We start from the raw sequence: 12295 nt of genomic DNA on the forward strand, positions 1-12295 counted from the left end.
TGCTGGTGTAGTATGTATATATTTTGGTATAGCTCTGTGTACTAGTGCTGGTGTATACACCAGCAGTATACTGTATATATTTCGGTATACCTGTGTGTTTTAGTGCTGGCACTTGTGTAGTGCATTTGTTCGGATATACCTGTGTGTACTTGCAAGACTGAACTCATCAACTTGATACAACCATGTCCGCTAGTGCTAAACCTTCACGAAAAACCTATAGGCCTATAAGTCCTTGTAAGGCCTATAATGTAAGCCTATAAGTCCTCTAACAGCACAATAAAAGTCTAGCTGAGACATGGCAATTAAGTTCTTGATGCAAGGATTTAGGAATTTTAATTCGAACTTGGAAATACAAGAAAATTATTTTCACATGTACTGATGTAGCCTGTTTTTGCATTCAAGAGGACGGGGGTATAGCAAAACCTGTCTTAATACTTTCGCTCCCAAAGGGGTCAAGGACGACAAAACCCAATTTTTTAGCGGCGATCTGTGGGCATATGTGGCGTGTTGGTAAGCGTGGCTAGATACCACAGACCGCTTGTTTGAGGGTTATTTCTTCCTTCGTGGGTCATCCGTTTGTGGGTACAAGCCGCGCGGCTTGAGCTTGATGACTTACGGGTAGTGTATATAATTTGGTGTAGCTGTGTACTAGTGCTTGTGTAGCATATACAATCTGGTATACTATATGAGTACTAGTGCTTGTGTAGGGTATGTATTCTGGTATACATCTGTGTACTAGTGCTTGTGTAGTGTATATATTTTGGTTTATCTGTGTGTACTAGTGCTTGTGTAGTATATATAATATATATAATATATCTATGTATATATAGACATATATATACATATATATATATATATATATATATAAATATATACATACAAAGTAGATTCGAAAAACGGACATTTTATCTGAAGAGTGTGATACTTATTGTACCACATGAAACTACTAGTAATAAAATATTTAACTTATATAGCGAAGTTCCACTTATACATATTTTATATATATATATATATATACCGTACCGGATGAAAATATCCGATGGATATAAAAATTCGCGATTTCGCGAACAGTCAACTCCGCGAATTATTAAATTCCGTGAATAATTAGTTCTATTTTTTATCACAAGGGAGAATAACTACTGCATCAAATTGAAAACTAGTCGCTAGGCTAGTTTTTAATATAACTACTAAACGTAGGTGAGTTCCAAAACATTTTTAAAATCATTGCCTAGGCTTTGAGCTAACACAATTGCCAATGCATCACATTTATTTACAAAATTATTCAAGGTTGTCACAAGATAGGCAGAATGGCGTCATAGCGAAAATAGCCACTAGGCGGAAGTACTAAACGTAGCCGAGTTCCAAAACTTCTTTAAAATACTCGCCGGGGTTCGAGTTTTATTGCCATTGCAGCAAACTTTACAAAATTATTCAAGGTTTTTACAAGTAGTTCGGTATGGCTTCATCATCGCAAAAAAGCTCTCCTAGTCTTTATACATTGAAATCAACTCCATCAATCTCGAATACCGAAGTTGAGGACGATCATGATTCTGATCTGGACATTATGGTATGTATTTGATGTGCAGTGCAGATACGTTTTTCCATTATTACCTGCATTAGTTAATTATTTTGTTTAAAACTGATCGCTTTCATTTAATACTTCAGCTATTGTTTTTGTACTTCATTGACACTTGTTGAGATTTTTTTCTTTTTTGTGTTTACTGCAGATTGAGAATAAAACAACCTACTCCGATTACGAAAACTAGAGACAAGTAGTAATATTCATCAAGACAGGAATATTGGCAGAGAAGCAACCAGTCAACCTAGACCCCTTCATTGACAACAACTCCTTGATATCGCTGCAGCAAACATGATTAAATTATATATTTTATTTCATGTATAGATATATTATAATTTATTACAAACTTGAGTGTACAAATAAAATTTATAAACGATGAATGGAGTAAATATAAACAGTTTAGTATATATTGTGGTTGTCTAGAGCAATAAAATTAAACTGATGCGCTTGATAAGTGAATACTAGCGTGTAATGGCGCTCTCTGAATAGTTATCTTGGTTATAGCAGCTCTACATCGCTGTCACTGTCTTGGGTAGATGTTAAAGGCGATTCTCTTGCTACTACATGGCTGGTAAGGAAGTTATAATCAGAACTCTCCTCGTAGCTTACTATTGCAAAGTTCTGCCGGCTGGCCAAAGATTTGTGCTCGTAAAGGCGTTTTTGCTCTTTTTTAAAAATCAGATATATTCTCTTCGTAAGTAGCTGCGGTCACTTCTATCTGAATTTCCAGACTTCCCTGAATGATTCGTGATCTTCTAAAAATGACATACACTACCCTTGCAATCATTGTTCTTTCGTGTATGATGAAAGATCTCTCTCTCTCACACTAAAACAAATAATGAATTGGTAGGAATGGAAAACATGAATATTGCGTTTTACTGAAGAACCAAAGTAAGATTCAACTAATTTAGTAAATGTGAAAAACTCATTACTTACCACAAATTGTTGGTTCATCAAAGGCCTCCAAATCTGTGAATATTCGTGATAACCTCTGAACGCAACAAAGAATTTATAGCTTAGTACGATCCACTCGTAGTTGTAAGCTAAATAGAAAACGAAACGCGCAATGCGCGCAGCCGCGCATGCGTAAGGCTAACTCTATTGCTAAACGTAATAGAGTTAACTTTTCCTAGAGAGTGGCAGTTTTCAGCCGCGAATAAATTCATCCGCGAATATGCATGAAAAGACAATTTTCGCGGAATATAACTCCGCGAATAAATTCATCCTGTACGGTATATATTCCGGTATACCTGTGTGTACTAATGCTTGTGTAGTGTATGTATTTTGGTATAGCATTGTGTACTAGTGGTTGTGTAGGATGTATATTTTTGTATACTTTTGCACTAGTGCTTGTGTAATTTATATATTTTATACCACTATCTACTAATGCTTGTCTAGTGTATATATTTTAATAAAACCGCTTAGCAAGAGAGAGACTACATAAAACAAGTTATTTTTGAGAAAAACTTGTAGTTACCTTTTTGTTATGTTTCTCAGTAACTTGAAGCTTACAATGTTGTTATTTCAAAGGTTTAAAATACGGAGTCCTTCCAGTGTTTGAATAACAGCAGTAGTTTATTCGTAACTTGAGATCATACCTATGGGTACAGAATGTGATTTCATTTATTTTGCAGTTTGTTAGCTTTATAGCTAGAAAAAACATAAGTATCAAAAAACATAAATGAATGACAAAAATATAGCCTTTAGCTTTTCAATAATGGAATAAGTGATTTTTTTTGGCTTTCAAGTATCTCAAAACTTTGGGTATCTCAAAGTATCTCAAACCTACCTTAGGACGTTTGCTTTGTTGCCCTTTTAACCTGTTGAAATAAGGACGAACACGAGTGTCGTCACAACGGCTAATGCACGACCACTAGCCAACTTGTCCGAATTTCTATTTTTTAGTCTTCCTAGATGGCACCGGTCTTGTCACATAGCATCCTCTCAGTTACACTGTCGCCGACCAATTGTTTGTCTTATATCCAAAGCCCGAGCAGCCTATTCATCAGCTATCATGAAACATGCTGCCAATTGTGAAGATCGCTGCGATGTTTATAAACTATGGCTACTCGTTTTGCAAACTAAATGCCTGATGTTTAATATTTGAGAATGTATTTCTGTCATATTGCTGAGCTAACTCAATCATACTTTTCACATGTTTTTCAATAATTTCACGTTTGTATTGTTATTGTTATTTCACGTTATCAATTGTTATCATTCGCTTTTTCTTTGCATTATCCTTCATTGTACCGGTCAACTTTCGGTCTGCCCACAGTATTTTAATTCACATAATTCTGCACTGAAAAGCACAGTTGAAAAATACTGAATGACGTTGTCCTCATAAAACACCTTTGACATGCTTGACCACCGACTTGCGTGCTCGTATCTCAAACATGGCATGTATGTTAGTGCTGAAACTTGCCTTAAAGCTGGCTTGTATCTCAAGTTTCTCATATGTTGGGCACTCGTCAGTTGAAGTATGACTGCACTTGGTCATATAGTGGCTTTTGAAAAATGGGTCGTAGGCTTGTATGTGGAGAATATTTTATCTACGAGAAGAAACTTGTTTGAAATGCTGATCACATCTCTATTTTCTCATACGTTGGGGCACTCCTATCTAGAGACATGACTGTGTACAATTAAATTACCCTTAATTATTAGCACAACACACAAATTTTAATAGTCATTTTCCATGAGTTTCTCTATTAGGATCACTTTATGTTTAGGCTGCGATTGTGAGAGGATTCAAAGAGTTGAAGGCAGAGTTGGACAGAAATGCTAAAGAAGATTTACCAAAACTCAAACTCACAGATCAGCTACAGTTAAAGCAGACGGGTATGAATAACTATAAATGGATATGTTTTTTCTACTCTCATAAAGGGTTGGATACACTGTATGTCTCCTAATGATGCTGACACCACTTTAGTTAGCAGATGACATATGGAGTCAGCATTTTAGGGTATGCTGGAATCTAAATGATTGTAAGGTTAGATCTTTAATTGAAGGCAGCTCTATTTCAGAAGGTTGTGATTTCCTATTGCTATTACCACTTTGCTACCTTTATATAAGAAATTTTCTTATCACCAAAAAGACTTTTGGTGAATAGTAACCAAATAACTTGCCATTTCATTCAATCGAATATCAAAGCAATAAAAGCAATTATTTACCTTTTTTCCCTTAGAGATGAACTTACATGAATGTTTAATAAGTTTTATCAGAAAGTATCAGTATTTGTCTATAATTTGCTACTAGAACTAATTGAATGTGTATGTTGGGGGTTCACTGTACAGTAGTACAAGTATGGTATGTACAAGTAGATCAGGTATTATTTACTAATATTGATTCTTCATAAAGTGTTGACAAACAGTGTCAACAAGTTATATTATTCAGTGTAGGCAGTGCTGAAGGTGATGTTTTTGTAGCATGACTACTAGTACATTGATGGGATAACATGGGGCAATACAGCCGTCCCTTTACCCAAGCTTTTGGTTAAACACTCTGGATTCTCCAGATATTTGCTGTTATTAAGTAACACTCTGTGATGGTATCATGTAAAGACTAGCTACTCATATGCCATCAACATGAGTTGCTTTCATAAACAACCCTTTTGCAATGTGTTTGTGATACCTTGTGTATGCAACGTTTCTAAACGGACATCTTGGTTAAAATCAGTAGATGAAGAACTGGCGTGTCTGTATTTGGTTGAAATAGTAAATTTTACCATCTCCACTCCACCTTATTAATTTTCAATACGTGCTGGTTGCATTCATGATTGGCTTTCGATTGATTAAGACAAAAGGGTTTCCTTGACACAAACAGCTTTTCATATATGTACAAACATATTTCTTTGAGTAAATATATACAGAGGTCATTAATATAAATTGGAATCTATTAATAGTCATTCAGGATAATTTATTTGGTAGATCCTCGTGTAAAATCCCGTACACTCTATCGCTCAAATCAACATTTAGCTGTTCAATGGACTACAACCATTAGCTGATTGTATGTCATCACCAACAATAAGGTGTACACATTTTGAGGGATGAGCTGTAGGTCATCGCTAACCAACAGCCAATTAGAAATTACAGAATTGTATCAGTGATATTGCAGGGTCCTTTTGTTATCTGATTACGCAATTCATCAGTGTAGTTCTTTGTCATACCTACAATTATTAATTGACCCAATTTTTCATAACTGTTGAGAGTGTATCCTATGCCAATTGAGGTGCTAAAAGTTGCTGTCATCGGTGTCAAAGTTCAACATGTTGAAACTCCATCGCATCGTTACCAGCAACGATTGCATACGCCGCTCATCGCAAAATGACATCACAGCAGTTCATTGCTGCGGTCAATAGCAACCCTGATTGTTGATTTGAGTGATAGTGCATACGGGCCTTAAATCCTTGAGAGAAATCTATATTTGGCACCGTAAATCCTGTGCAAATGCTGCCATCATGTATCAGCCTTTTACCACACTTTGGAAGTAATTTTTGAGTAACAGGAAAACAGCATATATAAGCCACACCCATCATCTTTGCAGTCATTTAGTTTAACTTAGCCGCAATAGTTGTTTGCCGAATGTACTATGTGTGTCCCTCGTTAGACTCATGCTTTGGCTGACTAAAAGACGATTGGCCAATGAATGTTTTCACCTTGGAGTGGGATGTAGTGTTCTTGCAGTACATTAAACAAGTACCAAATCAGCAAGCACATTTTGTAGCACATGCCATTAAGAATGAAAAATATATTTTATTTTTCGTCTTCAATCCATTGTTTTAATTTGAAACTTAAAATTTTTTTTAAACTGTTTTAACTTCTATAGTTTCAGCCCAAATAATGGCGAGGTACTGTTTTTTTCTGTATGATGAAATTTACTGTGGGTTGCTCGACTTTTCTTCACTAGTGTTTTACCAAATACCATTGTATTATGAGTACATTTAGATATACTTAATAAAAGTTTAAAAACTCTGGATAGTTGGAAGATTTTCCCATGGTTACACGCATTGACAAGAACAGTCAGGGTTCAAAGGGTTAAAGCTGCAAGTTTAGCATTGGAAACTACTAACTGAAATGCTGCTGCAGTTTATCCATCGATAAAAAATGACCTGACAAATGTAGTCAAGCAGTGCGTTACTTTGACAACAAGAAAGTTTATATTACTGCCTTACCAACATGTAATATAGCAGTGATAAATTTTTATGGTTTTGCTATCTTGAAGCTATTTGGTTGATTAATATTAGTTATTGACTTAACGTCATCAATTCTGAACCCAGTCACACTTCACTGATTAGCTAACATTGATTTCTAAAGGTTGGCTCACACTGTATCACAGTATTTCTGTGTTAATCCCACACTACATGGTGATCATTTGTTGTAACATTATTCACACTTTCTCTAGAACTTCAGTATTTATATCAACATGAATATTCCCTGACATAATGTTCACATTACACAATGCAGTGGCGGAAGTGATAAAATACTAGTCCTACTGCAACTATAGCAACAGTCTATGATGCCTTTACTATGTCATACGCTGATATAGTATGGACTGGCCTTTATGGATCCCTGTACATGTATTTTACTATACAAGTGTACCATATATACAATGATGGACGTGTACATGTATTTATATGTATAGTAGTTGTGAGAGTTTAGGAAGCAGTCTAAATGTTCTGAAGTGTTGAAATTATAGCTCTTCCTTAACAAAACCCTATTTTCAATTTTGATGTAAATTCCTGTTTTATAAGTGTCGGCAACATAACCTCTGGGAAATAGGGTCAATTACTGGGTGTGATGAACCACTCCTTAAAGTCTATTATTTAAAGATTCTTACATCATAAACTGTATTAATAAAAAATAACCCTGTGTTTTGGTTGGAAATTGATTGAAAAGTTAATTGGTTTGGTAAAACTGATCAGTTAGCCTCGGATCCAGTGTTTAAAATATAGCGTACATAAGAGTTAACTAAGCTATGTGATTTTATTGTCAATAATGTGCAGTCTCAGTGTATTTTATACTCTATGTTGCCCAAACAGGTCCCACAGTATGAGCTGCCATCAACATATTCACATAATAGTTATCATTGTTACATGGAATGATAGAGCACCTTTAGCCATATCAATAGTTAACAGTCTGGTGTTTAGGTGAGAAATAGCTGGGTAAAAATAGAAAGGTCGGTACGCTTCCAAGTAATCATAACAATGCTTAATATTGTACACTGCTGATAGCAGTTGATATTAGTATTATATAACTAATTATTAGTTTATAGTTGTACATCATTGTATGGCAGCACTGTTATATTGGCTGACTCTGTGTTTTCTTATTTTGTCAAATAACCTACAGAGGAATGTGAAGATGATGATATAACAGGAATCCTGACTTCTATGAGCTAATATCTTTCTTTAAAGTGCAATATTTCTTTGTAAAATATTTAATAACTGTTGTTACTCACATGTACACTCTATATTCTACAGGTGAGAGAAGAGATATTGAGCTAGAAGTTATCTCCTCTCATGATATTATCGTTGAAGAACATAAAGCTCCACCTGTTCAACTCCCCAAGTCCCTCACCAGACTGTCCAGCATACAACTGCCATCCTGGCCCCTCTCCATCTGCCACTATAAGGGTAACACTTATATTGGACTAGTGGATAAGACAGTCAGCAGAGTAGCCATTGATAATAACATCACCAACAAGTCCATCTCAACCTCCGGTTCAGTAGAGTCTATCACTTGCTACAAGGACAGGCTCTACATTCTGTCCCTTACTAGTCCTATTACAGTCGGTGTCTACAGCATGGAAGGGGAACTCATCACCAGCTGGGAGCATCCATATCATCGCTACTACTCTGACATGCTGGTGATAGTTAAAAACAAGGTTTTTATCGCTGACCCACCCAACAGCAGGATCACTACCTACTCCTTAGATGGTCAAGTTCTACATCATATTCCCTGTCCTCCTCTCACTGGTAGCAGCAATGTCACCATGTGCGCCCCTGACAGCTCATCTCTCATCTTATCATCCTGGACACATTCCAAAGTATTTAAAATAGACACGGCCACCCATGAAGTCCTGTGGACTCTCACTGAAGTGGAGGACCCTGAAGGGCTGGTCAGCTATGGTGAATATGTTCTACAGGCTACACTCAACAACAAGACTATATGCATTATTAATTCTACTACAGGTTAGTTATTAGCATGATGCAGGGTTATTATAATATGTATTGCTATTATGCAGGAATACATTATAGTTAAATTGTGTACATGGTTATAAGGAAGCATGCCAAATATTTGTACAGTTTAAATATGACTAGCAAAATTGGTTGATAGACTGAGCTCTCGCAAAAGGTAGTCTGAGTTCACATTGTAGGCAAATTCGAATGAAACTGTTTTAAAAAATTATCGAAAGGCTCATAACACGAAACTGAAATTTTACAGAATTTTTTGTAATTTTTAATGAAGATAAGATGAAAACTACTAAAGCAGTGAGTTATATTAACAAGAAAGTGTGTATCAGTACCTTATCATTATGTAAGATAGCAGTGATGAATTTTATTTTACTGTAGAAATCCTGTACTCTGTTCTTCCTAATCAAGTACTTATGAGTGCACTTGTGAGTGTACTGTGTGTTATAAAATAGCATTCCCAGCTCTTATCACACCTGAGATAAATATAGAGATGCTCGTACCATTCTAGGGGAGGACCTGCTGTCCTGCCCTTGTGTCATTCCGTGGTGCAGTGGTTATTATTGGTTTATGAGAGAGCCAAGTATCTACAGCTTAGAAATTTTCCATAAAATATTGTATCAGCTTTGGTGGTGCTTCCATGTTTATTTTATGTTTCTATCAGGAAGAGCTGTCTGACAGAAGTGTCCATGTAGAGCTAATATTTATATGTGGAAGTCTGACTGTGTATTTATTATTATATATTGTAGGGAATATAGTCTCTCAGATGGCACATGATGATATAGCTGTAGGTTGGGTGCTCTCCTTGGAGGTGTCAGGCTCCACCCTACTCCTTCCTAAATATAACAGCAAGGAGGTCATATTCTACAAGATGAACTCATAATACCAGAGACTACAGTCAATGTCACTAGAATAAGGTCGTTGTTTGAAGACATGTGGAGAGACATCATTACAAATGACTAGCAGCTGAGTCTCTATTTGAGACTGTGAGTAACACAAAACATAATTACTATGAAAAGACAAGCCGTAACAGAGTTGACATGAAACCCAAGTTTTCATGGTCTTAAGCCGGTCGTGTTCTTCTAATCCACTTATCACCCGTATCCATCACCCGTATCGCTCTCTGGCAACGTAGCCAACATTCATAGAGATTCAGCTTTCTCCACTGAACTGCCATCTACTACCGAGAAATACCAAGCTCGGCAGCACTTTGAGGAGCCGCCACGTGGTTGAAAAGACAAACAGTAGAAAATAAAAACTATATTTAACCTATAATTTTAGTTTTGTTTTTAGGCCTTCCTTACATTTTGCTTTAGAAATATTTTATTTATGAATAATAAATCAATGAATTAGGTTGCCAGGTGTTGACTGTAGCCTTTCTAAGCCGTGTTGCTGTTATAATAAAAGCTCTTTATAATGACCCTTTAAAGGAGCCTATGCTGGCAACCTGCCAGATCAACAATAGGACTAGTTGCATGCATTGTCATGGTTTTAATTTGGCTTGAGATGGAAAAGAGAGCTTCACCCTGAGTTATTGTTATCAATGCCCCTTTAGTTTTACCTATTCTTCCAAAGAAACTCTGAAACATAGTTTTATTAATTAAACAATGGAACCAGTTAAGTTATTGTCAGGGCCTTACCGGACCTTACTAATATGATAATTGCAAAACAATTAGTATAATTGTGTCTGGAATATTAGGACTTGTCTCCCTTGACATACAGCCTATTTTATTTTTTGTGTGGATCATTTTCCATGAGAATGTTCTTATTTGTAATAAAGTAAAGTGTGTATATGCAAACTTTTAAAAACTATTTGAGGGTTTTTTAATCAAGGATGTTCTATCTTTCCGTTTTAATGAGGTATCACACTTGAAATTTCAACAATTCCAAAAATACATTACCTGCCTGGTTTGCCAGTCTTGGCAACGGCCTTTAAAAGTGCAACCTCACCACCGCATTTGACTCATGGATGGAACAGCTCATGATTATGGCGCCCTGCGTGTCCATAACTCGAGTTGCCGTGTTGTACAACTCGGCCTGGGTTTTTGATGAACTGAGTTGCGTTACGCGAAGCCGGTTCGTAAATAAAGCAAAGTGAGTAATTGGGGTGTCTCATTTACAGAAATTTAAATAAAATAATAATTTAAATATGTATACATATTTAAATTATATATTGGTGAGATTTGCGCATATTCATTTCTATAAATATAACGAGAAAGAAACAATTGTAGAATGTAAAAATCAAACTAAAAACAATCTATTTAAGAACCGAGCAGCGAATTATTTTTTCCCAAACAGGTTTACATACGGCAGTAAAATTTTGGCTCATGATTGGCTTTAGTAATTGAGTTTTAGTAATCAAAACCTACATCATTACATTGAAAGTCAATAATTATAATTAGAGAGGAACACAAAATTTTATTCAAAATGGCTTAAATTGATGAGTTTTAAGTGAGCGCCTCTTACGTTTTAACAGCACTTTTTGAATGATAACATCAGTTTTGCTACGTTATTTAGATTTTTGTGTTCCTTTCTAATTATAACTATTGATTTCTAATGTAACGATGTAAGTTTTGGTTACTAAAACTCAATTACTAAAGCCAATCATGAGCCAAAATTTTACTGTCGTATGTAAACCTGTTTGGGAAAAAGAAATTCGCAGCCAGCCGGGCAACTTCTTTTTCAAATAAAAAAAGAGTCATCTCTCTAGAATCTGACAAGAAACTGAAAGAACACCAAAATGAACATAGAAATTATTTCAACGGCGTTTAATGATGCACAAAAAAATTCCATATAGCTAGAGAAAATGAAACGATGAGATGTTCTCAAGCCGAGTTGTTGAACTCGAGTTGCTTTTTAAAGAACTCGGCTTGGGTTTTGATGAACTCGAGTTGTGCAACTCGAGTTGTACAACTCGAGTTGCAAACTCGGCACAGTATAATTATAATAATTCGCTATTAGCTCTAGTTTTACTGTACATACATAGTTTAATTTCTATTAGCTAACGGGTGCCTATTGATATACTATTGTTAATATAACCAGATCTACGGTTATGCTACCGTAATACCCATATATTGCACCTCACTTTTAAAAAGTCGCGTTGCGTGTTCACAACTCGAGTTGTGCAACTTGAGTTGTACAATTCGAGTTGTGAACGCGCAACGCGAGGCACTGTAAGGCGCCATAGCATGGTGGCCCTTTAACCTGGTTTTCATACACGCAACAATCACGTGTGTCAGGTAATATCCGCTGGTCACCGCAAGAGTGCAACCTTCGTGAGAAGATACAAATAAAACTTTCCCAAAAAGTGCTCAAGAGTGGATCATGTTTAAAACAGCATGTGGAACGAAACTTTTTTAAAAGAATGCTTAATATTTTAATAGATAAATGGCTACATTGCTAATAAAACTGCATAATCAGCAATACAGTTTTATGTGAAGAGAAGCTTCACAAGTTTAGTGTCACAAGTGTCGCAAACAATGTTGACTGGTCTCGGTGGTGTGAAGGCCGAAACATGATTTTGAGATTTTTTG

Source organism: Watersipora subatra, chromosome 5 (assembly GCF_963576615.1).
Source record: "Watersipora subatra chromosome 5, tzWatSuba1.1, whole genome shotgun sequence".
NCBI classification, from domain to species: Eukaryota; Metazoa; Bryozoa; class Gymnolaemata; order Cheilostomatida; family Watersiporidae; genus Watersipora; species Watersipora subatra.